The sequence below is a fragment of the Ovis canadensis genome, chromosome 13 (assembly GCF_042477335.2).
Source record: "Ovis canadensis isolate MfBH-ARS-UI-01 breed Bighorn chromosome 13, ARS-UI_OviCan_v2, whole genome shotgun sequence".
In the NCBI taxonomy this organism is placed as follows: Eukaryota; Metazoa; Chordata; class Mammalia; order Artiodactyla; family Bovidae; genus Ovis; species Ovis canadensis.
The window spans coordinates 19,386,137-19,413,248 of record NC_091257.1 but is presented as its reverse complement, the minus strand read 5'-3'; the positions used below and the strand labels follow the sequence as shown (position 1 = coordinate 19,413,248).

The 27,112-nt window shown below is 39.9% G+C and overlaps 1 long non-coding RNA gene across 1 annotated transcript in view; it reads right to left on the bottom strand.

Annotated features, from left to right (window-relative positions):
* Window positions 1–245: 245 nt before the first annotated feature.
* LOC138417282 (uncharacterized) overlaps window positions 246–27,112 on the bottom strand; it is a 184,964-nt gene continuing 158,097 nt past the window's right edge. The window contains exons 4-5 of the long non-coding RNA XR_011248052.1: window positions 781–860; window positions 246–496 (exon numbers count right to left, since the gene is read on the bottom strand). This is a non-coding gene — a long non-coding RNA (uncharacterized lncRNA). The remainder of the gene's footprint in view (window positions 497–780; window positions 861–27,112) is intronic.

The window sequence follows — 27,112 nt, the reverse complement described above, 5'->3', positions numbered from 1 at the left end:
ATGTCTGCTGCTTTTTCCCTTCTGGCTCAGAGTCAATTGAAGACTCACTGTGATCAGTCCCATGAAGCCAAACCCTGCCACCTTGATTTCAATGGAATTTTTCTCTCTGTTGTTGATTTACAAAAGCAGTGCAAAGTGGTATGTATGTGTGTAGTGGTGGTGGGAGGTGGTAGGGCTGGGGGCAGGGTAGGGATAAAACCCCTCTTTCTTAAAGTAATGGAAACATCCCACTTAGGAAAAGTAAATGTTCTCATGCCTTTTTAATTTGGGGATTGCTTTGACTTACAGGTCACAGGGTTCCACACAATTTATTTCCCTCTTCCCAATTTTCTTTCTTTCCTTCTTTTTTCTTTTCTTTTTTTTTTTTTTTTAAAGAGAAGGGTTGCAATCTGAACAAACTGAAGCAGAGTAGGCTTCGTGTGCCCAAGGCACTTTATTTGAAATAAGGTTTCATGAGGTGCTGTGGCTGTTCATTTAGTCTCTCAACTTCGGTTTTCTGTAAAAGAGATTGATCTCTATTTATTGAGTGTTACTGTGGTTACAAGATACACCATGGATGTCTGTCTCGTTTGATGGCTATGAAGACGTCATAAACTATCAGACATAAAGCACAGACTGCAGAGTCTGACAAGAGGTGAGTGTGCAGAAATGTTAATCATATCATCATGATGAAGCATGAATCACAGTGAGAGTTAAGAGGTCAAAGAACTAATAGTGAATGTCTCCACTATAGTTAATCTAATGATTAAGAGCCCAGGTTTTAGAGTTGAACACACCTACCTGCAAATCCCCACTTCACCATTTCCACATACGTGACCTTCAGCAAGTTATCTAAGTTCTTTAGGCCTCAGTGTCTCCATCTGCAAAATGGGGATAATAAGTTATCCCTCTTAAGTGATTGCTTCAAAGATTTTACTTATATATGTAGTTAGCAGTTTTCCCTATCAACATATGCTTTATATATCAGTAGATGGTTGGTTGCTGTTTAGTCACTAAGTTGTGTCCAACTCTTTTGCAACCCCACGGACTGTAGCCCACCAGACTCCCCTGTCCTTGGGATTTCCCAGGCAAGAATACCGGAGTGGGTTGCTATTTCCTTCTCCAGGGGAATCTTCCCAACCCAGGGATCAAACCTGAGTCTCCAGCATTGGCAGGCAGATTCTTTACCACTGAGCCACCTGAGAAGCTTCAGTATTTGGTGCTAAGTTGTTTTAGTCACATCAGACTCTGTTGGACCCTATGGACTGTAGACTACCAGGCTCCTTTGTCCATGAGATTCTCTAGGCAAGAATACTGAAGTGGTCTGTTGTATCGTCCTTCAGAGGATCTTCCCAACCCAGAGATCGAACCCACATCTCTTACATCTCCTGTACTGGCATGCAGATTCCTTATCACTAGTGCCACCTGGAAAGCCCTCAGTACATGGTAGATATTATTAATATTACTTGCCTGTTTAATATACTTTTATTATAAGAACATAATACAGGATTACCCCAAAGGAAAAATTTATATCTACTCTTACATATACTTTAAAGATATAGATTATTTTCAGTCAATTGATTTATTGGTGAGGATATTCTTCAGTCCTAGGATATCTTTCAAACCAAGGTGCTTCCATGTGATGTAGAAGCCAAGCAGGATGGGAGCCAAACAGCTAGAGGAACCGATCCTGAGGTCAGTTTTAGTGGGAGGAAGTTGGATGGAACCTTAGTGATGGTGTAAAGACCAATATCGCATGGGAACCTGGAATGCTAGGTCCACGAATCAAGTCAAACTGGAAGTGGCCAAACAGGAGGTGGCAAGAGTGAAAGTTGACATTCTAGGAATCAGCGAACTAAAATGAACTGGAATGGGTGAATTTAATTCAGATGACCATTATATCTACTACTGCGGGCAGGAATCCCTATGAGTCCGAAATGCAGTACTTGGATACAATCTCAAAAACAACAGAATGATCTCTGTTCATTTCCCAGGCAAACCATTCAATATCACAGTAATCCAAATCTATGCCCCAATGCTGAGGAAGCTGAAGTTGAACAGTTCTATGAAGATCTACGAGACCTTTTAGAACTAACACCCTAAAAAGATGCCCTTTTCTTTATAGGGGACTGGAATGCAAAAGTAGGCAGTCAAGAAACACCTGGAGTAACAGGCAAATTTGGCCTTGGAATACGGAATGAAGCAGGGCAAAAGCTAATAGAGTTTTGCCAACAGAACACGCTGGTCATAGCAAACACCCTCTTCCAACAACACAAGAGAAGACTCTACACATGGACATTACCAAATGGTCAACACCAAAATCAGATTGATAATATTCTTTGCAGCCAAAGATGGAGAAGTTCTATACAGTCAGCAAAAACAAGACTGAGAGCTGACTGTGGCTCAGATCATGAACTCCTTATTGACAAATTCAGACTGAAATTGAAGAAAGTAGGGAAAACCATTAGACCATTCAGGTATGACCTAAATCAAATCTCGTATGATTATACAGTGGAAGTGAGATATAGATTTAAGGGCCTAGATCTGATAGATAGAGTGCCTGATGAACTACGGACAGAGGTTCGTGACATTGTACAGGAGACAGGGATCAAGACCATTCCCATGGAAAAGAAATGGAAAAAGCAAAATGGCTGTCTGGGGACGCCTTACAAATAGCTGTGAGAAGAAGAGAGGCGAAAAGCAAAGGAGAAAAGGAAAGATATAAGCATCTGAATGCAGAGTTCCAAAGAATAGCAAGAAGAGATAAGAAAGCCTTCCTCAGTGATCAATGCAAAGAAATAGAGGAAAACAACAGAATGAGAACGACTAGAGATCTCTTCAAGAAAACTGGAGATACCAAGGGAAAATATCATGCACAAAGGACAGAAATGGTATGGACCTAACAGAAGCAGAAGATATTAAGAAGAGGTGGCAAGAATACACAGAAGAACTGTACAAAAAAGATCTTCACCACACAGATAATCACGATGGTGTTATCACTCACCTAGAGCCAGACATCCTGGAATGTGAAGTCAAATGGGCCTTAGAAAGCATCACTATGAACAAAGCTAGTGGAGGTGATGGAATTCCAGTGGAGCTGTTTCAAATCCTGAAAGACGATGCTGTGAAAGTGCTGCACTCAATATGCCAGCAAATTTGGAAAACTCAGCAGTGGCCACAGGACTGGAAAAGGTCAGTTTTCATTCCAATCCCAAAGAAAGGCCATGCCAAAGAATGCTCAAACTACCACACAATTGCACTCATCTCACATGCTAGTAAAGTAATGCTCAAAATTCTCCAAGCCAGGCTTCAGCAATAAGTTAACCGTGAACTTCCAGATGTTCAAGCTGGTTTTAGAAAAGGCAGAGGAACCAGAGATCAAATTGCCAACTTCTGCTGGATCATGGAAAAAGCAAGAGAGTTCCAGAAAAATATCTGTTTCTGCTTTCTTGACTATGTCAAAGCCTTTGACTGTGTGGATCACAATAAACTGTGAAAAATTCTGAAAGAGATGAGAATACCAGACCACCTGACCTGCCTCTTGAGAAACCTATATGCAGGTCAGTAAGCACAAGCTGGAATCAAGATTGCTGGGAGAAATATTAATAACATCAGATATGCAGATGACATCACCCTTATGGCAGAAAGTGAAGAGGAACTAAAAAGCCTCTTGATGAAAGTGCAAGAGGAGAGCAAAAAAGTTGGCCTAAAGCTCAACATTCAGAAAACGAAGATCATGGCATCCGGTCCCATCACTTCATGGGAAATAGATGGGGAAACAGTGGAAACAGTGTCAGACTTTATTTTTTTGGGCTCCAAAATCACTGTAGATGGTGACTGCAGCCATGAAATTAAAAGACGCTTACTCCTTGGAAGAAAAGTTATGACCAACCTAGATAGCATATTCAAAAGCAGAGACATTACTTTGCCGACTAAGGTCTGTCTAGTCAAGGCTATGGTTTTTCCTGTGGTCATGTATAGATGTGAGAATTGGACTGTGAAGAAGGCTGAGTGCTGAAGAATGGATGCTTTTGAGCTGTGGTGTTGGAGAAGACTCTTGAGAGTCCTTTGGACTGCAAGGAGATCCAACCAGTCCATTCTGAAGGAGATCAACCCTGGGATTTCTTTGGAAGGACTGATGCTAAAGCTGGAACTCCAGTACTTTGGCCAACTCATGAGAAGAGTTGACTCATTGGAAAAGACTCTTATGCTGGGAGGGATTGGGGGCAGGAGAAGGGGACGACCAAGGATGAGATGGCTGGAAGGTATCATGGACTCGATGGACTTGAGTCTGAGTGAACTCCCAGAGTTGGTGATGAACAGGGAGGCCTGGCGTGCTCTGATTCACGGGGTCGCAAAGAGTTGGACACGACTGAGCGACTAAACCGAACTGAACTGAAGCAACAGTTAGAACTGGACATGGAACAGACTGGTTCCAAGTAGGAAAAGGAGTACATCAAGACTATATATTGTCACCCTGCTTATGTAACTTCTATGCAGAGTACATCATGAGAAACGCTGGACTGGAAGAAACACAAGCAGGAATCAAGATTGCCAGGAGAAATATCAATAACCTCAGATAGGCAGATGACACTCCTTATGGTAGAAAGTGAAGAGGAACTAAAAAGCCTCTTGATGAAAGTAAAAGAGAAGACTGAACAAGTTGGCTTAAAGCTCAACATTTAGAAAACTAAGATCATGGCATCGGGTCCCATCACTTCATGGGAAATAGATGGGGAAACAGTGGAAACAGTGTCAGACTATTTTGGGGGGCTCCAAAATCACTGCACATGGTGATTGCAGCCATGACATTAAAAGATGCTTACTCTTTGGAAGGAAAGTTATGACCTACCTAGACAGCATATTCAAAAGCAGAGACAGACTTTGCCAACAAAGGTCCGTCTAGTCAAGGCTATGTTTTTTCCAGTGGTCATTTATGGATATGAGAGTTGGACTGTGAAGAAAGCTGAGTGCCAGAGTATTGATGCATTTGAACTGTGGTGTTGGAGATAACTCCTAGAGTCACATGGACTGCAAGGAGATTCAGCCAGTCCATCCTAAAGAAGATCAGTCCTGGGTGTTCTTTGGAAGGACTGATGCTAAAGCTGGAACTCCAGTACTTTGGCCACCTCATGAGAAGAGTTGACTCACTGGAAAAGACTCTGATGCTGGGAGGGATTGGGGGCAGGAGGAGAAGGGGACGACAGACGATGAGATGGCTGGATGGCATCACTGACTCGATGGTTGTGAGTTTCAGTGAACTCCGGGAGATGGTGATGGACAGGGAGGCCTGGCATGCTGCAATCAATAGGTCGCAAAGAATCGGACACGACTGAGTGACTGAACTGAATTCTGAAGCCATTATAATGGCTTAACACAAATATGGTTCCTCACTGCTCCTGTCATAGTTCAACGCAAGTCCACAGGGACAGTCTGCCTCCAATCATTCATGGGCTGGGTCCTCCTGTCAGCTGGCTTTACCATCCTTTAGAGACTTCAAGTCCTCCATCAAATTATTCCCATTCATCCAGAAGAATAAGAAAGAAAGGATATTGCGGTATGATGCAAGATATTTTAGAAGCCTGTCCTGATATGGAATATGTCACTTCTGCCTGTATTCCCCTGGCTAGAATTCAGTTACTGTTGCCATCTACTTTGCAAAGACTTGGATACCACTGAGCAACATTTTCTCACTCACTCACTTCAAGAGATACCAAGAACTGTCTTCTGGGTGTCCAGAGATTTGCCTCAGGTAGGTATGAGGAACTCACTTTATCATCATCTATCAATCTAATTTAAACTAAGCTATGATTACTCTTGGAGAAGGCAATGGAAACCCACTCCAGTACTATTGCCTGGAGAATCCCAGCGATGGGGGAGCCTGGTGAGCTTCCGTCTATGAGGTCGCACAGAGTCAAACACGACTGAAGCGACTTAGCAGCAGCAGCAGCATGATTACCCTTTACTTGACTAAGCTGCACTGGGTAGGGAAGATCTCTTTCAGAAGGAAATGGCAACTCACTCCAGTAGTCTTACCAGGAAAATCAAGACAGAAATACCAGGATAGAGGAGCCTGGTGGGCTATAGTCCATGGGTCACAAAAGTCAGGTATGACTTAGTGACTAAACAACAACAAAAACAACAACTTCATTATTTAAAGCTGAAAATGATTGAACATGGACTAAAAGAAGGATTTTGAACATGGACTAAAAGAATGATTTTCATTTACAAGTATATACTTCAATAATATGTTCAGTAAGCCTTATGGTACATTTGGCATTTTTTTAAGAAATATGCTTGGTGGCTCAGCTAGTGAAGAATCCATTTCCCAATGCGGGAGACACTAGAAATGTGGGTTTGATCCCTGAGTAGGGAAGATACCCTGGAGAAGGAAATGGCAACCCACTCCAATATTCTTGCCTGGAAAATTCGATGGACAGAGGAAGCTGGTGGGCTAAAGTCCATCGGCTTGCAAAGAGTCAGACATGACTGAGCCTGCGCGTGCACTCACAGAAGTTTTATTGAGTTCGAAAGATTTTGTCTTGGTCTTTGTATTAGTCAAGGATCTTCAGAGAAACAGAACCAATAGAACATGTATATAGAAAGAAAAAAGAGCTTTATTTTAAGTAATTGGTGCATGCTACTGTAAGGGCTGGCAAGTTCAAACCCTGTAGCACAGACCAGAAGATGGGAGAGTGAGGGAAGAGTTGATGTTTCTGTCTTGATTCTGAAATTGATCTGGAGGCTGAATTCTTTGTTCCTCAGGGTACCTGTCTTTCCTATTAAGGCCTTCAAAGAACTGAACAAGGCCCACCTACACTGTAGTTGGCAATCTGCTTTACTTTAAATCTTCTGATTTAAATGTTAAACACTTCTAAAAATTACCTTCACAGTAACATCTAGACTGATGTTTGTCTAAAATTGAGATACCCTTGTGTAGCCAAGTTGACTTATTAAAATTTTCCACACAATCTTCTAGTCAAAATGATAAAATGTTATAAAGTCATTAAAATAAAATATTTTAATTTCCCCAAATGAGATACTCTAATGATATCCAATAAAACCTTTCAGGAGTTTTCAATTAAATTACATGTCTAAGAAACTTATAAATATCTACTTATATCTCAGATCAAGCTGCTAGGAGATATTTAACCTGGTGCTCTGTGATGACCTAGAGGGGTAGGATGGGGTGAGGGTGGATGGGGGTAGGTTCGGTGGAGGGGGAGTGGAATGTGTATACTTGTGGCTGATTCATATTGTTGTATGTCAGAAGCCAACACAATGTTTGTCCAGAAGCAAACGCAATATTGTAAAGCAATTATCTTCTAATTAAAAATAAATTTGAAAAGACTAAAAAAATAGAATAAAATAAGCTAATTAAGGGACAACAGCTACAAACTGCCACGACAATGCCTTATTCAGGCTGAATATTTTATTCTCTCAAAGGATGATCATATGATTTGTGGCCCAATCTGGGAAAATTGTTAGAGTGATAAAAGGTGGTAAAGTAAAATAAAATAATAATTTAAAATATTTTTAAATTAACCAACATAATGATCTTAATTTACTAGTAGAACTATAAAGTTGTTCTGGCCAAAACTATTTTTTTAATGGCATTTAAAAAATGAACATAGGATAAATCCATATATATTAAATTTTTAACATTTCTAATAATCTGAATGTTAAAAAACAACAAGAAAACAAACTTCCTAGGTACTTATTTATATGCATTAGGTCTCTTTATACTATAATGTTTTTCAACATTCTCTCATAATTTTCCTTGTTTTCATAAAATATCTGAGATCTATTTTCCAAATTGCATGATTAAAATATGTGAAACTTTGTAATTGTTTAAGGAGACAACCTCTTCACATTCACTGTGCTGTCTGCCAAGCTCAGAGTAAATTCTGTTAAATAAAAGCTGTCTTAGTTTACTTAGGCTACAATACCAAAACAACACAGACAACAGAAATTTATTTATCTCTGGGAAATACAAGATCAAGGTACCAGCTGATTTTGCCATTTCTGATGAGAGTTGTTTAGCTGACTTGCAGGACTAGAGTAGAGGGAGACAGAGAGAGACAGCTCTCTGGTGTCACCTCCTCTTAGGACTTTAATATTATTGGATCAGGGTCCTAACTTTACAATCTCATTTAACCTTAATATAGGCCCTGTCTCCAAATGCAGTCACATTGGAGAATACCGCCCAACACACAAACTGAGGGCAGAGAGGATGGGAAAAGGTTACTACTAAAGACCATTGTCAATGCTACTTCTTATTGAAATTTATAAATATTTCAACCCCAGAAATAATTTATTGACTTTTTATCTGTCTTCAGAGTACTTTTCTTAGGCAAATGTTTTTGACAAACAAAACTATTCAAAGAAACATAATTTTATGTGTGATCTTTTTGAATGTTTTGGCAAACTTAGATGCTATGGAATCATAGACCTTCTCGATTTCATTTTATTCCAGTATATAGAATACAATTTGATTTACCAGTCAAAAATAGGAAGTCTACCAATAGCTTCTTCCCACAAGAGTTTTTCCATAGCGTAAGTTATAGTTTCAAATGGAAATCTTGTATACCATTTGAGTTTGCCTTCTTTAATGTATAATGAGTAGGAATAAATGTGAATGTTTTCTTTTCTGCAAGCTTTGTTGTCAATAACTTCAGGTTTGAAAGCTTCAACCATTGTAATTTTCTCGACACTCCATTCATTGAATCATTTGATTTAAAGATTTCCAATTGGTTTGGAAAAAGACACAAACAAAATGAGCAAATTCATTTACAAAAGGTAGTTTACTTTCACTGGAATGAACCTGCAAAATCTTGACTTCAACTATGTGAACTGGGTGAGAAAAGAAACAAACAAACCATTAATAGAACCACCTTCACTAGTGTCCTATCACGCAAGCTGCCCCCTGGGCCAGGGAACAGCTGGCTGGGATACCGAGCGTCCAACAGCATCAGAGCCTTGAGTTCTTCTCCCTCCACCAAATCCAGGGCAAGTGAGTCCACTGTAGTCATTCCTGCCTGAATGCATAGCGCATGCTGTCCTACTAAGGGAGATACTGATTTTGACGCATCTGGGAAAAGTTAGGGGAAAAAAAACATGTCCTCTGTGCCTTTTAGATTGGGCTGCCTATTGAAGTGAGAACCCTGTTGACTCCACATGCATCTCACACAGGGTTAGGAAAGCATGGGAGAAGTCAAAGTATAATGTGGAGGTCTTCTGAGTCTATTTCAGATTATTTTAATTCAAACATTGACAATAATCTTTTGCTTAAAAAATACTCAGGGACATATGCTAACCTCAATGGATGACAGAACAACAAGTATCAACCAGGAATGTCCCAGCAAACCACTACAGTTGGAACATACAGTCACATTTTTGTGCTCCTTCACAGTTATAAATTCCTCAGAGAAGAATCTCCATGAAGATAAGTCATGTATCCATCCATCTTTCAGGTCCTCCAAATGGGATCTGCTTAGCAGACAGGAATTCACTGTGTCATGAAATCTCAATACTCTGGCCTCAGAAAGGACCCTTCACTGCCCTCTTTTCTAGGTCGGTTTCCCCCAAAATGCCAAGAGAGAGACGAAAACACAAAAATAGCCTAAAACCCTCTAGAGTCTCCTAGTTTGGAAAAATGAGTCAGTGAGGGGTAACACATGCGCTGTTAACACTCGTGAAGCCTGAGGGTATAGGGTAGCCATGAGGGCAGGCACATAGTTTTAATCCCTACCTATATTCCACTTGCACTTTGGAATTCTGGAGTGGGCAAAGCCACTTGTTCACCAAAATTAGGAGATACAATTGTTTCACACAATTCTAAAAGCTCAGATCAGCTAGCTTTGGGACAAATTAATGAAAGTTATCTTTCTATTCCAGAGAACAAATCCTGGTGTCTATTTCAAGAGCTAGTTTAGAGTGAAGAGAGAAACAGTTTCAAGAAAAAGCAAGCATGCAATTTGTTGTAGCTTCCAGCTACAGTTTTCTCCCTAAGTTCCCTCTTCTAACAGCCTTCACAGCTAAGTAATAATCTGCACTGAATTAAGATATTCCTTATTATCAAAGCTGTTACCAGGAAAAAAGATTTCACCAAATCACTAATTTGCATATCTATTCACTCAAATATTCATTCAACACTTGTTTGTCAAATACCTTAGGAGACAAATGTCACCTCAGGTTCTGTATTAGCCACAATATTTTCCAGAAGAGAACCCAATTAAGGCTGTGGGATGTTTTTGGATGTCACCAAATGGATATTCATGATGTTTAACAATGGTAGAACATGGGCAGCAGCCAATCAGGGTGACACCCTTCTATAGACTGAATATTTGTGTCCCCTCAAATTCTAACACTGAAACCTAATCCCTAACATGATGGTATCAGGAGGTGGAGCTTTTGATAGGTGATCAGGTCATGAGGATGGAGCCCTCATGAAAGGAATTAGTGACAAAGAGGCTCCACAAGCTCCCTCCCTCCTTCTAGCATGTGACAACACAGTGAGAAGACAGCAGTCTATGAACAGTGAAGCTGGTCCTCAGCAGACACTGAATCTGCAAGCACCTTAGTCGGCAAGTCCATCTTCCAGAATTGTGAGAAATAAATGTTTGCAATTCAAGCCACTCAGGCCATGGTATTTTTGTTTTAGCTGTCAGCGCAGACTAAGACAACACCTCCACTCAACCAATAAGAAAGGGTGAAGCCAAAGAATACAACACAGCCGCTCTCTATTTACTAGCTGAAGACAGCCCTGAAGCAGCCTTAATTTCTGAGAATCGCAAAGACATTCATTTCAATGACAAATGCTTCTAAATGGTGTGTAAAAGCAGCAGTATGAAAAATTATCTTATGTTACTTTCTGAAGAGCTTAGGGAAAAAATTCTAAAATATGTGTATCTACTTTCATTTCATTGTGTCATATGAGGTGAAAACTAGAGAAGTTACTGGGTGCCTGCTGCTGCTAAGTCGCTTCAGTCGTGTCCGACTCTGTGCGACCCCATAGACGGCAGCCCACCAGGCTCCCCCATCCCTGGGATTCTCCAGGCAAGAACACTGGAGTGGGTTGCCATTTCCTTCTCCAATGCAGGAAAGTGAAAAGTGAAAGTGAAGTCGCTCAGTCATGTCCGACTCTTAGCAACCCCATGGACTGCAGCCTAGCAGGCTCCTCCATCCATGGGATTTTCCAGGCAAGAGTACTGGAGTGGGGTGCCATTGCCTTCTCTGGAACATATATATATTTTATATGTTTATATGTTTATATATATATATAAAAGATGCTGCAATGAGCATGCCAAGGCATATCTCCTTAAGTACATGGGTGCCTACTACATGTAAACCTGCTACCCATGCCTTACTTTTATCATCTCTAATTCTCACTTGTAAGAACTTGTAAGTAAGAATTACTAAACCTACTTTGTCAAAGAGAAAGTAGTTTCCAAGAGATTCTCTGCTTTACTGAGGTCACATATTTAGCTTATTATGGTAGTGAGTTCAAAACCAGGTTGGTGAAGCTCAGCTCATCTCCCCTTCAACCTAACTTTCTTATGGGAACTAACTTATCACACACTCTTCCCTCCTAAGAGGAGTATGAAATTGACCAGCCCTCCCCTACCCAAGGAGCAGACACATGATCTAAGCAAGGTTTGGTGAATTGTAAAAATGGTCATAACTGTTTCCCATGACCTCCCTTGTATCCATACTATTATGCTGTATGAATTTTGCAGCTGCTGTCATCAAGAGCTGGAATTGTTTTCTCCATGCATTGAATCTGGACTGGCCTTGAGACTTGCTTTCGCAAACAGAGTGTGGCAGAAATGACACTGAAAATTCTGAGCATGTGCCTTCAGAGACCTTGAATACATCTACTCCACCCTTGCATTCTCACTCAATTGTGAACTAACTCACTCTTGCCATCCTGATGGAGGATAAGAGCCCATATTAAGCATAAATAAGCTGTATTGGAGGGACCAGCCCTTAACCAACAACAGAGTGAAAGGAAGATGTGACTGTATAAGTGACCCAGGCTAAGATCAGCTGGGCCTGATCCATCTCTACAGAGAAGTTCAGCAGAATCCAGCCCAAACCGTCAACCTACAAAATCATGAATTACACACATGTTGTTTTAAGTCATAAAACTTTGGCGTGGTTTGTTACACAGTAAAACCTAGCCAATACATGAGGATGGAAAAGACCCATGGTAAATCCCCGAGAGGGCCCATGCAGAGATTTTTAACTACCTCTTGCAGGCTAGCTCCCTAGATCTTCTCTGATTCTTGCTCTTTCTGAGCCTAATTCTCTAACATCATCATTGATATCATGAGCTACCTGTATCCTTATGACAAGCTCCTTTGGCTTACATTTGTCAGAGTTCCTGTCAATCCCCAAATCTCTAACTTATCTTAAAGCTTTTGTCCAAACTCTTCACTTGGCTGCTGAAAAAATAAGACCAGAGAGGAAATCTAGTTATCTACCCCAAATCATGCATCTACTCTTGGGAACAATTTAGATAACATAACATAGACAATAGGCCATCATGATCATACAAGGCCCTAGTCATGACATGAACCAACCCTGTATCAGCAAAGTAGAAAGACTAGCTGCTGCAAAGGCTTCACACAGTGTTTTCAATGTCATGCCTCTCACAGGCAAGGTTTTAATGGCTTATTCATGAACTCAAACTCCTTCTAGATTGTGGTTCCACTTCTCTAAGTCCTAGGATTCTCAATACTCAGCCAGAACATGGGAAGGAAAAATTTAAAGAAAAAGGTCCTTGAGAGGGTTTTATGAGCCAGGCCTGGAAGCAGCACCTGCCATCTTCCTCATATGCCACAGGACAGAGCCCAGGCACGTGACCACATCACGCTGTAAAGGAAATGTGGTCCAGCTGTGTCCCAAGGACTATGTAAGAGCACAGATAGTGGCGGATCTGTGCCACAGACTCTTAGCTGATTTTATAGAGAATCACATCGTTACGATTAAGCCTTAAAAAAGCATTCCATTTCAAAAAGTGACCAATAAAAGAAGAAATCCATTTTCTATTTATTCTTCAATTAAAAAAAGAATTTAAAATGTTGCTCATGCAACTGAGTACTCAGAATCTGAAATTCTTACATTCACTGCAGCTTGCTGAGCAAAAGCTCTGCTAAAGATAGGAAACCTTGTTCAGAACACACTATTACTCTGCCATAATATTCTCTACTCTTTCCATTTCTTCCAAAAAAGAATCCTGGGACTAGGGGCATGAATTTTACAAGTAATCATTTGCTTTCCTTTGTTTAATCAGTCGTACATTTAGCAGTTTACCAACCACTGAATTACTCTTAAAATTTTGGCATCACATTAGATCACTCAGATACAATTAAGGGAAAAAAAAATTTCTCTGCTCCTCACCTCCCCAGCAGATTTCTTTTTCCCTTCCAATTTCATAAGAAAGTCCTCAGGAAAAATAGATCCACAAAAAGTATCAAATTAATAGATGAGCTGAGCCTACATTCTTCTTTTCCCATGATGCCTTCTAAATACCAAAAAAAGACTAGACAGAAGGCGAGACCCATCCATCTACATTCCAAGACACGCTCCAGTTACCCAATCACTGCAGAGGGTTGCCAGGATGCACAGCCCATGCTTTGGACTAGAATCCAACAGTTTTCAATATATTCCAGTTACTGAGTGGATACTGAAGACTCCAACCAGCCATTAAGCAGCCAATGGGCTTTTCTGAAGAATCTGCACAAAGGGCACTGTGGCATCTTAAGTGGCCATGCTTTGAGCCACAGAGTATGCCTCCAAACAGCTGAGATTACTAAACAAAGCCCTGGAATGCATACACTCTCATTCACTGTTTTCACATTTCTCTGTTTCCAAAATGTTTGGCCACCTTTTTTTCCTTTGCCTCAACCCCAAGCCCCCTAGCTCTTTCTTAAGGACAGAGGAAAAATCTAATTCTCATAAAATGAATGGTTTTCAAAATATGTTAAGCATTTAGAGATTTATTAGAAACAGTTTTATTTCCTCATTAATCTAAAGCAAATTATTATTGATTTACAACAGACGGCTCATCTGATATCCTTTAGACAGTTATAAAAAAATAGTCTGAGCATTAAAAGTGGTTGATGTCTTCCTGGCAATATCAACTAAACTCAGTCAATGATGGCCATTTCCAACTGGATGAAAAATAGCCCACTCTCACTGTGTGATCTGCTCACTTTTGCACAAGTATTCCAAATAACCTGTGCTTATATGCATTTATTTTCATATTTTGTTCATTTATTAGAGCTTGAGATACCTCATTCACACTAGAATGATTTTCAGAGTGAGAAAGAAATACTTGCTAAGACTACCATGTCTTTATATCAACATGTTTTACTATAGCAAATTTTTACTAAAACTTGTGAGGGTTTTTCCCACCTTTAAGCAATCCCAATGATAATAAGTTGAATCCTGCCTTGGACTTGCTGGCTAGGAATATCAACTCTTTAGTCAAATTTCAAAGTTTGGGTGCTGGCTCTGCTACTCGAGCAATTTACCTGCTCTTGGAAAACCTCAGTTTTCTCCTCTGCAAAATGGGAATGTCAAAAGCAACTGCATCAAGGGTGAGATTTAGATGAGGTTTATAATTGTTTCATAGCACCAGGCATATAGAGATTTCTCTATTAATATAAGTTATTGGCACAGGATCAAGACTATTAATAGGCAATTATGAACAGCTTTGCCCATTCCCTGCCTGCTAAAGAAAACTACACTTTGCCTGCTTAATTGCTTTCTTTGGTCCTCCCAGAAGAGCCCAGCTTTGTCAGACCAGAGCAAAGGAAAAACAAAAAGGATGCAGGCCAAGATATGTTCAAGAGATTAAATGAGAGGCCCTGAGGAGAAAGGCAAGGCTGTGGTATGCAAGGAGATGCTTTGAACTGTGGTGTTGGAGAAGGCTCTTGAGAGTCCCTTGGACTGCAGGAAGATCCAACCAGTCCATTCTAAAGGAGATCAGTCCTGGGTGTTCATTGGAAGGACTAATGTTGAAGCTGAAACTCCAATACTTTGGCCACCTGATGCAAAGAGCTGACTCATTTGAAAAGAACCTGATGCTGGGAAAGATTGAAGGCAGGAGGAGAAGGGAATGACAGAGGATGAGATTGTTGGATGGCATCACCGACTCAATGGACATGAGTTTGAGTAAACTCCAGGAGTTGGTGATGGACAGGGAGGTTTGTCATGCCGCACGCAGTCCATGGGGTTGCAAAGAGTTGGACGTGACTGAGTGACTGAACTGAACTAATAGGGAGATATGAATTTATTGTTTTATGGTATGTTCTTATGTTATTCACAGTATCAAAAAAGGACTTGACTATTTCTAAATTTTGAGGGGGATGCTGAACTGTCTGGGTATGTTGGGGGGATGTGTTTTGTGTGTGTGTGTGTGCTTAACTATTATCTTGATTAGACAGGACCACTCAAGTTACTGAATTATACATTATTACTACTTTTTCTATCACTACTATTCTCTGAGTGTTATTATATGCTCTTTTTTCAACTGGCTGTCCTGCCCTTAATTAAGAACCTGCTTTCTGTTTCCCATAAAGTCAGGAACAAGACAAGGGTGCCCAGTCTCACCACTACTATTCAACAGTTTTGGAAGTTTTAACCACAGCAATCAGAGAATAAAAAGAAATAAAAGGAATCCAGATTGGAAAAGAAGATGTAAAACTCACTGTTTGCAGATGACATGATCTTCTACATAGAAAACCTTAAAGACACCACCAGAAAATTACTAGAGTTAATCAATGAATATAGTAAAGTTGCAGGATATAAAATTAACACACAGAAATCCCTCACATTCCTATACATTAACAATGAGAAAACAGAAAGAGAAATTAAAGAAACAATTCCATTTCCCATTGCAATGAAAAGAATAAAATTCTTAGGAATAAATCTATCTAAAGCAACAAAAGACCTATATATAGAGAAAACTATAAAAACTGATGACAGAAGTAAAAAATGACACAAATAGATGGAGAAATATACCATGTTCATGGATTGGAAGAATCAATATAGTGAAAATGAGTACACTACCCAAAGCCATCTATAGATTCAATGCAATCCCTATCAAGCTACCAATGGTATTTTTCAGAGCTAGAACAAATAATTTCACAATTTGTATGGAAATTCAAAAAACCTCGAATAGCCAAAGCAATCTTGAGAAATAAGAATGGAACTGGAGGAATCAACTTGCCTGACTTCAGGCTCTACTACAAAGCTACAGTCATCAAGATAGTATGGTATGGGCACAAAGACAGAAATATAGATCAATGAAACAAAATAGAAAGCCCAGAGATAAATCCATGCACCTATGGACACCTTATCTTTGACAAAGGAGGCAAGAATATACAATGGAGGAAAGACAATCTCTTTAACAAGTGGTGCTGGGAAAACTGATCAACCACCTGTAAAAGAATGAAACTAGAACACTTTCTAATACCATACACAAAAATAAACTCAAAATGGATTAAAGATCTAAATGTAAGACCAGAAACTATAAAACTCTTAGAGGAAAACATAGGCAAAACACTTTCTGACATAAATCACAGCAGGATCCTCTATGACCCTCATCCCAGAATATTGGAAATAAAAGCAAAAATAAACAAATGGGACCTAACTAAACTTAAAAGCTTTTGCACAACAAAGGAAACTATTAAAAGGTGAAAAGACAGTCTTCAGAATGGGAGTAAATAATAGCAAATGAAGCAACTGATGACAAAGAATTAATCTCCAAAATATACAAGCAGCTCATGCAGCTCAATACCAGAAAACTAAACAACCCAATCAAAAAAATGGGCCAAAGAACTATACAGACATTTCTCCAAAGGAGGCATTCAGATGGCTAACAAACACATGAGAAGATGCTGAACATCACTCATTATCAGAGAAATGCAAATCAAAACCACAATGAGGTACCATTTCACACCAGTCAGAATGGCTGTCATCAAAAACTCTAGAAACAATAAAAGCTGGAGAGGGTGTGGAGAAAAGGGAACCCTCTTACACTGTTGGTGGGAATGCAAACTAGTACAGCCACTATGGAGAACAGTATGGAGATTCCTTGAAAAACTGGAAATAGAACTGCCATACGACCCAGCAATCCCACTGCTGGGCGTACATACTGAGGCAATCAGAACTGAAAGAGACACATGTACCCCAATGTTCATCACAGCATTGTTTACAATCTCCAGGACATGGAAGCAACCTAGATGTCCATTGGCAGACAAATGGATAAGAAAGCTGTGGTACATATACACAATGGAATGTTACTCAGCCATTAAAAAGAACACATTTGAATCAGTTCTAATGAGGTGGATGAAACTGGAGCCTATCATACAGAGTGAAGTAAGCCAGAAAGAAAAACACCAATACAGTATATTAACACATTTTTATGGAATTTAGAAAGATGGTAATGCTGAACCTATATGCGAGACAGCAAAAGAGACACAGACATAAAGAACAAACTTTTGGACTCTGTGGGAGAAGGCAAGGGTGGGATGATTTGAGAGAATAGCATAGAAACATGTATATTACTATATGTGAAATAGATCGCCAGTCCAGGTTCGATGCATGAGACAGGGTGCTCAGGGCTGGTGCACTGGGTTGACCCTGAGAGATGGAATGGGGAGAGAGGTGGGAGGGGGGTTCAGGATGGGGAACACATGTACACCCATGGCTGATCCATGTCAATGTATGGCAAAACCACTACAACATAGTAAGGCAATTAGCCTCCAATTAAAATTAATTAATTAATTTTAAAAAAAGAACCTGCTTTCACTTTAAAACATATCCCAATTTATAAAATGAAATTTATGGTCAATGTCCTCTATTGCTGCTGTTGTCACTGCCTTTTTTTTTTTTAATTACAATTGAAGTAATGAAAATTTTAAAATTTTATATAATTCTATGTACTCTTAGAAAAATATTTTTCATAGATTCTAATAGAAAACAAATTCCTCAGATGATTTAAGCACCTCAAAACTCATTTGGTCCATAAACTTTTAGTGACAATAAGATTTTAGATACTATCTGACTCTAATTTATCCAACAAACCCATGCATACACACACATGACATCATCAAATATTCTTTCTACTTAAATGTCATTTCCTTTTTAGATCCTAAGAGGACAAAGGGCAAGTACCAAACCTGGGCTGCATCAGGTTTCTTATGCAGACACTTTATCCATAAGAACGTGAAAATCTAATTTGATATAAAAATGCTTTTTACAACCTTCAGATCTTCAGACACAATCAGACTGCCAGCAGTAGGAGCAGATATCTTCCCTAAACTTAATTACCCATCAACTTTATATTATTCACGTTACTGCTTTGTTCTTTAAATATTCATCAAGAATTATAATAGGCATAAACTAATCAGTTTGTCCACTAGTGAAAGAGCAAAAAGAATATTCTAAGTCACTATTAGTTGTACTTGCAAAGTTGACGGTGACATGAAAGTTCTTCCTTCTTAAAAAGATAGGCTTTGAAAAAATTCAAGAGGCAGTATTTACATTTTGTATGGAGCATCTTGGGATGCCAATTAAAGACTGCTTATTGTCAGACCCTTGAATTTAAAGATCTTTCTAAAACATATATGAAGCACAAAGAGAGGGCATTATATGATTAAAGAAGAGAGAAAGACAGTCCACTGTGAATCTCTGATGGTAATTACAGTGAAATATTCATTGTTCTCTACTTGGAAATTGTTACAAAAAAGTTTTTCAAAAATATTCCTTACAAAGGAAATAGCTTAGGATGTACTACAGACATGTGTTTCAAGCCAAATGGAAACATTTCTATCTTGGGGGAAGAGCAGTGTAGGGATTAATATAAAAGCAGAAATAAGGCAGAAAGAAAAAGCTTTTACTAAATGAGTTACCCCAAGTTTTAGCTCCCTGGAGATGAATTTTTGCAGTTCTTTCTACTTTACAAGGTCTCCTCCATCTTCCTTGGATATCTGAACCGCATTTCTCTCTCTCTCTCTCTCTCGCTCAGCCTCTGTCTGTCTATGTTTCCAACATGTTTGCTTGGCTTTCTCCCACTAACACCACTCACTACCTTGGGAGTATATGTGGTCATGTAATCCCATAATCATATTCCTAGATGATATGTCAAAATTCATTTAAGTTGGACTTAGCACTCGGCATGATCTCACGAAGATGTCCATGAGAGGGGTCAATGATGATTTCATCGTCTAAGGATGAATGCACTAGCTTTTCAACCAGCAGAGCAGAGGCCCATTTCAATGACAAACAGAACCTCAAGGTCAAAATAAAAATCTAAGAAATCAAGTACCTCTAAGATCCGAAAATAACTCATTTTGTGGATGAGCACAGAACAAGAGACTTGGAAATGCTTCTTTGGCTGACACTGTCATGGAAAAACAAGAACTGGAGCATCACTTTCCTGAAGTTATGGTGAAATCCTTAGGGCAATGCACCAAAGTGAAAGCATTGTGTACAGAGCCGTGTGTGGGTGACTGAGAAAAGTTCCAAGTTCTGAATTATACATGCTCTATTAAATATGATCAGATCTATTAAATACACTAATCTCTCTGTATATATGTTTCCAATTCTGTGGTCACTTTTATCTCTACTTCAACCATGCCCAACTGCTCTCCTTTTATGTCATTTCTAAGAAAGTTTCATTAATTTTTTCTTGGATACTACCATTTCATTGTCTACTAGTACACTGTTTTTATTTTTAGATTTATGACAACATTTGGAGGATAATTGCATTTTGCTAAGCTGCAGTTTTCATTGCAAAGTTTTTCTCTCTGTAATTTGTCTTGCAAAAACTTTCAAAATCATTCTTGGGCCACTGTCATAAACTCATATAAGTTACCCAACAATCTCTGATATTGTTGCATTTTCTCCAGTTCAGTTAAGAAGGGTAACTGATTCATTCATGCTAAATCTAGGAAAACAATGCAGAACTGAGGTTTAAGAATCTTTTTTTTTTTTTTCTGTAAAAGTATCTAGAGGGCTTCAAAAAGGAAATAGTTACACATTTAGTTCAGTTCTCTTTTTTGCTTCCTGAAAGCTTACATGGCCAGATAAATACTGGAGAAAAGGAAAAATGTAGGTAATAAAAAGACAGCATCCAAGAGATAAAATGCTCACGTGGTGTGGAAATATAGCTGCCTCGTATGGGAATTAGCATAAAATTCTAGGTACGTAGGAAACTCATCCTCGGGCTGGGTGGAGAAAAATAAAGTTTCAATAAGAAAAAATAATTGTCAAAAGAGAAAAAAATGTGGTACCACAGGGAACAGGGCACTAGGAAAATTGCTTGAGGGTGGAACCACATATGGCAGATGGACAAAGTTAGGTGGAGCCCTGAAATAAAGTGAAGTCTTTTTACCAGACTTGAGGATATGTAGATCTCATTGTTTTGTAAAACCCCAGGAATTTCTCCCACGACCCACGCCCTTCTCAGCAGTCAACATGGTACCAGGTTAAGATGCAGGCCTTTTCAGTTTCTGTGGACTTAGAAGCCTGACTGTGGTTGAAATAGCAGTTTACAAACTTAGCCAATAACTTTCAGCTCTTGACACCTGCCCTGCAATGGAAATTAAGACAAAATAAATATTCTTTTCAGTAATTATTTTGATAGGGAAACTGGGCACCGGACCATGAAACTTTGTTGAAACTCCCAAACAAAGGTCAGATGTAAAACCAACACCCTGTTCTCAGTGAACTTTCTCCAAGTGATGCCTCTTCCAGAGGTTGAAAGAGAATTCTCAGACCAAATCAAAAGATTCCAAATAGTTGGGGTGACGGAAAAGAAACTTGAATATTTCTAACTCATGAACTTGTAGAAAATCAGCAGTTCTAGCTGCTCATCATTCAGTACTTTCTACAATAACCTGTGCAGCTGCTCTTTAAAATAAATAATTTTTGCAGGATCCAAGGACAACCATTACTTAAATCCCAAACCCTTGCAGAGCCAAATGATTCCATTCAATTAATCTCTGTAATGGAAACAGAAGCAAAGAGGAGTAAAATCTAAAAATCTCTGAGACTTACATGGCTAGCCTCAGGATGACCTACAATATAACCAAGTGTTGGCATATTAAGAGTGTCAGAATTCTTTTTTTTTACATTTAAGGAGAATGTTGGTGTTAGAGCAGAGCTGTGGGTGCTTCTACTTGGCACCCCCAGGCTCTAGAAGGGTGGGGTTACAAAGAGTTGAAAAAAGTAAACCAAAAACCTTGAGTTTCCCAAGCAAACTCAAAAATGCACATAGAGATAGATGTTTACTCAGCAAAGAATAAGCAACAGAATTTGAGACAGGCCCTCAGGCCCTCAGGCCCTCAGGCCCTGACTCAACAGACCTGGCCCCAGAGCAGTGAAGTAACATAGAGTTTCTCTTCTTTTACTGCCCACACTTTCCATCAGCTTCCATTCCTAGAAAGCAATTTTTAGTGCTCACAGACTCTCTTCAAAGGTCTTAGGCGAGAATGGCTCAGTGCCCTTGAGCTGCACAGAAATATTCCTGTGGGTGCCTTTGGTCATCAGTTCCCTGGAAGTGTTAGGGGAAACGCTGACTGAAACAGCCCACCCTAGCCAGGCACCATGATAACCATCTGCATGAGCTATTTTACAACAGGATTTCCTGGTAAGGAACACGGAACTAACAAGCCACCACCAACTGGAAGAATTTGGGAAAGGTCAAAAGCAGACAGGAGATGCCAGTACTTACGTCCTCTCAGAATCCTTCTCGCTAGAATCTACCTTAACTGCGCAATGCACACGCCACCAGGAAGGACCCTGAGTCACAGTGACTGGGCAGAGACAATCCATATGTGAATCCCACCACCATAAAACCCAAGACTGCGAGCCACGGCACAGAGCAGTTCTCCTGGGCTCCCTTATTCTGCTGTTCTCCACTCGGGCACCCCTTCCTGCTTTGTCAGCGTGCGTATCTCCTTGGACAGTCTCAAGTGTTAGACAAAAGCCTACTCTCAGGCCCTAGAAAAGGTCTCTCTTCTAAGAGAAGCAGAGCCTCAGATGAGGGTTCTTATGCAAGTGATACATGGAGGGAGGACTCAGAAGAAACCTGTGAGGAAGCAAGGAGAGCAAGATGGTTCATGGGGTGGGGGGAGTCAGACAAAGATGTGTTTTCAAAAGTCTAGCCTCAGCTCTAGAGAATGATGGCACGATGCAGCTGGTCAAGCCTGTTGGACAGGGGGCCGCACCTGAAGTAGCCAACCAGCCCAGGGAAGGGCATCTGGCTGGGCCGACTATAGGACCTGCTACAATACATGTGGCCATCGTATAAGCACGGAACATCTTCCGAGACAAGGAGTGGCGCTCAATGTTTGTTATTTTTTCTTGTTGACAAAAAAATATTAAACTTTTTCTTTATGTTAGGGCCAAAGGATACATATTTTAAAGATAAAACGAGGTTTTCAATACCACTAACCATGTCATATATATCATCAGATTTTTACAGTCTCTTCTAGTGGAAATATTTGCAGTCTGTCCAGCATCTGTTCAATGGAAATGCCTGGGGAGGGTAGGTAGATTCCACTTCCAGGTTTCAGAGTACTCTTGTCTCTAGTGATTGATTGAGTCAAAGCAACATGACCTGGGGAGGTTAGGTAGATCCCACTCCCAGGTTTCAGAACTCTCTTGTCTCTAGTGACTGAGTCAAAGCAACATGACCCAAACAGAGCACTGAGATTTTTCTCTGGGAGTTTTAGTGGAAATATAATGAAAATATTACCCTCTTTTTGCAGGCACTGCTAGGTGCAAGCCTGGACTTTTAGGCACCATCTTTGACTAAGAATGAAGCTGACCCACAAGAAACAAAGTTGAAAAACAACTGGACATAGCTGTGCCTGAGGTCAGATACAACCCTAGGATTCCCTGGTGCTTGTCAACTACCTTGCAATTACTTTTAGCGGAAAGAATACTGATCACTAACCCAGATTTGATCCCTGGGTCAGGAAGATCCCCTGGAGAAAGAAATGGCAACCCACTCCAGTATTCTTGCCTGGAGAATCCCATGGACAGAGGAGCTTGGTAGGCTACAGTCCACGGGGTCACAAAGAGTCGGACACGACTGAGTGACTTCACTTTCACTTTCACTAATGTTACTCATCAGCTGCCAGATAAAGTCTAAACTCCTTTGAAGAAAAAAATATGGCCTTTAACTGACCACATGCATCCTTTATCTATCAATCCCCCTCCTACCCTGATCCATGTCCTAAAAATAGTGAACATCCTCGCACAGTGGTTTCATTTCATGCCACCAGACCTTTGAAAATCTTATCCCCATTGCCTGGAATGCCAGTCCCCTATTTTATCTACCCTTCAGATTTCTTCTAGATTACTCATCCCTCCACCCAAGTTTTTCTGATAGTCCTAGTCTCCTTCTGGGCATTTTTTCTCTGTGGTCAGCCCCAATGCGTTAGGCAGCAGTGACTCGCTGTCCTCATTGTCTCCCCACTAGGGAAAACATGCTTTTTCATTATTCTCAACTGGGAGCAAAATACCATATACTAAGCAGGAGCTCAGTAAGTACTTGAGAAAGAAAGAAAAAGACAGAGTGAGGAAAGATAAGAAGAAAGATTCCAGAAAATTTCAAAAATTCCTGGACTCCAAGAAAAGCATCTTCACTTGCAGAACTTCACATATTTATATGGAGCAACAAAAGAGATTTTTGAAGTAGATTTTCTCTTCTTCCCTTGTACATCACATTCTTTAAAATATTATCTTATCTACTTACAAATTAGATGGTACCTTCCTAACAAAATACTCATATTAATTTGAGTTCTGCCCAAAAATGCCTATAAGGAAGGCACTTAAAACTTGATAACACTCTTTCAAAAGCTCAGAATAGAATATTCCACTAAACTGAACAAAATCGTCAATCATACAGGACATAGTCATAAACTGCTTAGCTTGGCACTCAAGTTGCTTTACAGTTGGCCTGATACTTAAATTCCCTAATCTTCCATTTTTTCATCTGTAAAATGAGAATAAGATAAATTCCCTAATAATGTTAAGAATTAAATGAGACACAGGAGAGGACAGATTGAATGTTAATAATATCCTCCTCCTTGTTACTGATACCTCCACCTGTCATACAGGAAAAATGGTACATCTCTTCATCTCTCTCCTCTGTTCCTCCCACTTGGAATGTCTGTCCCAGTTTTTGCTCTCATTTCTTCTTCTGTCTAAACCAACCTTAAGATCTATTTCCTTAAAGTAATTTCATGACAATCAACATGGCTTCAAGTTTCTTTTTTAATCCTTGGAAACCTAAAATATAAAAGGACTTGTGCTCTGTCAACTACAAATAAGCAGAATCTGCTTATTGGTGAATTAGCAGTGAAATACTGCCTTACATATAAAGGTGGTTACCTTCTTTTTCCTATCTGCTAGAGTTCTAGAGGCTTTTCACCGTCAATGTCTAATTCGATACAATAGAATCTTTCATTCAAAACCAAGTTACCAGAGAATTTGAAACGCTAAATTTCCTCTCATTGGCTCTACTCCATTATCTGGGCTTCCCAACAGCTTATAAAGGCCTTGGGAAAGGTCAGAGAACTTAGTTTGCTAAAATCACCTCAGTATACTCTAAATCTTTACACTGGGAAATCCAGTCTGAGTAATATGAGTCCTGGTTAATCAAATGGTTAACAATTTACTACCATGTTCCCATTCCTCAGCCATCAGTCAATGGAATTGTCCTGGAAATGTGTATCTACTTTCCCCCTGGTTTAGTGAGAAAGTCATGATGCTCAAGCCAGTGTGTGACAAATCCCTTCGGTTCACACCGGGAAACGTTAATTATCTGCCAGGTTTCTAGAATCCTCCTATGCACTCCTGGGAGAGGGGAATTTCAAAGTGACAAGTGACTGTGAGGTGTGTCCCATGCTAACCCCAGGGAAATGGGGCCCCTTTTCACTCACGTAGCTTCCTCTCACCCTTAGGGTAACAGGAGTGTCAGGGAGCTGTGAGGGAGATATTCCAGGCCTGGAAAGTTCAAGTCAAGGCCCACTGGGAGGAATTTACTGAAACCTTCCATCTTGCTGTTGCTGATTCCATCACCACCACCCCCACCCTACCCCCACTGGAAGTCATTGAAAACCAAATAGGACATCTATACGGAAGTCCTTTGTGTAAGCCAGAGACACTAATTGTGTAGATTTGTAGGAATATAGAATTTGACTTATAAGAGAAAACTGGTTGGTCCTTCCAACTCCGACCTTTGCTGTTTCTCTCACTGATTCAAGGACAATATTATCAAATTCCAAATAGCTGCTTTGTCCCCAAACACTATCAAATGGAAATTTGCAGGAAATAGTTAAGAACTATGTTATTTCTGGACTCTTATATTCTCAGTACAAAATGATCATGACAATCGCTTACTTTGTTTATTAAACATATTATACCTCATTTTAGAAAAACTCTATATGTGTTTTCTCTTTTAATCCTTCCCCTAAATATTACTACTCATAAAATTGTAAATAACTTTTGAAAAACGCAACTCTGACCATGTCACCTCTTTCTAGTGCCTTTCACAGGTTCCCATTATTATCTGCATATTAAAAATAATAAGAATAATATAGCTAACACTTAGTGGTTACCTATCTACTATGTGTACCATATGCTATCCTACAACACTGATGTATATGAACTCATTTAACTCTTATTAAAACCATATGATTTGAATACTACAATTATTGAATCTCCATTTGACTGATGAGGAAGCCAAGGTTCAGAGATGTCTAGCAATTTGCTTAAGGGTGCACAGTGCAAATAACAACAAACCACTTACTAGAATCCAGAATATCTGGGTCTAGGGTTCCTATTGTTAACTACTGGGCCTTGAGAAGTGCTTCTGAAGATGAAAGGCTACGCTGTGGCTTATAAGAGTGACTAACAAGTCTATGCATAACTGTGCCAGGGGGCAGATAAAAGCCAGAACTTTCCAGGCAAACCAGGACTTATAGTCACTGTACCTATAGGGCCCACTGGTCTGGCCATTGCCTGCCCTTGCCAGCCTCACCACACACAGTCCCGCATTCATTCTCTGGACCCCCTCTTAAAGGGGGTTCTTTCTATTCCTTCAACATTCTCTTCTGCCTTTGGCTATGTTATTGTTTCTACACAAAATACTCCCCTTTTCCTATTCCTCTCACCATCCTTTCCTGGTTAGTATACTCATCCTTCAACCCTCAGTTCCCAGTAGTCCCCCTGAGCTAACTTTTATATGCTCCATGGGATGGTATCATTCTTATTTTGGTTAATTGGTTAATATCCACCTTGCACTTGCCTCTCTGCTTCATATGGGCAGAAACTGGGTCTGTTTCCTGTTCCTCCTATTAGCCTTGTACCTGGCATAGGTTAACTGCTCAAATTAAATATTTGTCAAAAAAAAAAAAAAAGGAGGGAGGAAAAGCGGAAGAAACATTGACAAGACACAGACTTTTGTCCATATTGTATAGATTAAAATGTATGCCATAATTCATTCAGCAGTGAATGAATTCAGCAATGTCCCAGGTACCATTCTAGGTGTTGAGGATACAGCTGAGGTAAGATGGGGAAAGTCTCCATTTTGGAAAACTGTCAATAAACACATAAAGCAAGAAATAAATGCATAAATAAGCAAGATCATTGCTGGTGGTTCAGAAAGCAATAAAAAATAAAACAGGGCAATGTGGTAAAAAGTGCCTAGGAGGTAGATTTAATTTTGGTAGCCAGAGTTCATCACAAGGTGACATCTGTGATGAGTCCTGAATGGTGAGCAGCTCTGCTAAAGAACCTTCAGGTGGAGGGGAAGCTGCTGCTGGCTGTGTGGGAAAGAGAGGCTGTGGCTGGAGGAGACAGTGACCAGAAAGGACAGCTGAGAGGGGAGGATATGCAGAGGCCACTTCACATAGGACTCTTCGTGATGGCAAGGAGTTCGTATTTTACTTTACATTTGTTAAGAAGTGTTTGGGAAAACACTTTGACAGGAATAACTTTCTTTTGAAGATCACTCTGGTGGTTGAATTGAAAATATGCTGGAGGATGTGCGGGAGAAGCTGGGAAACAATCACAGTCATTCAGGCAAGAGGTAGACGGTGAA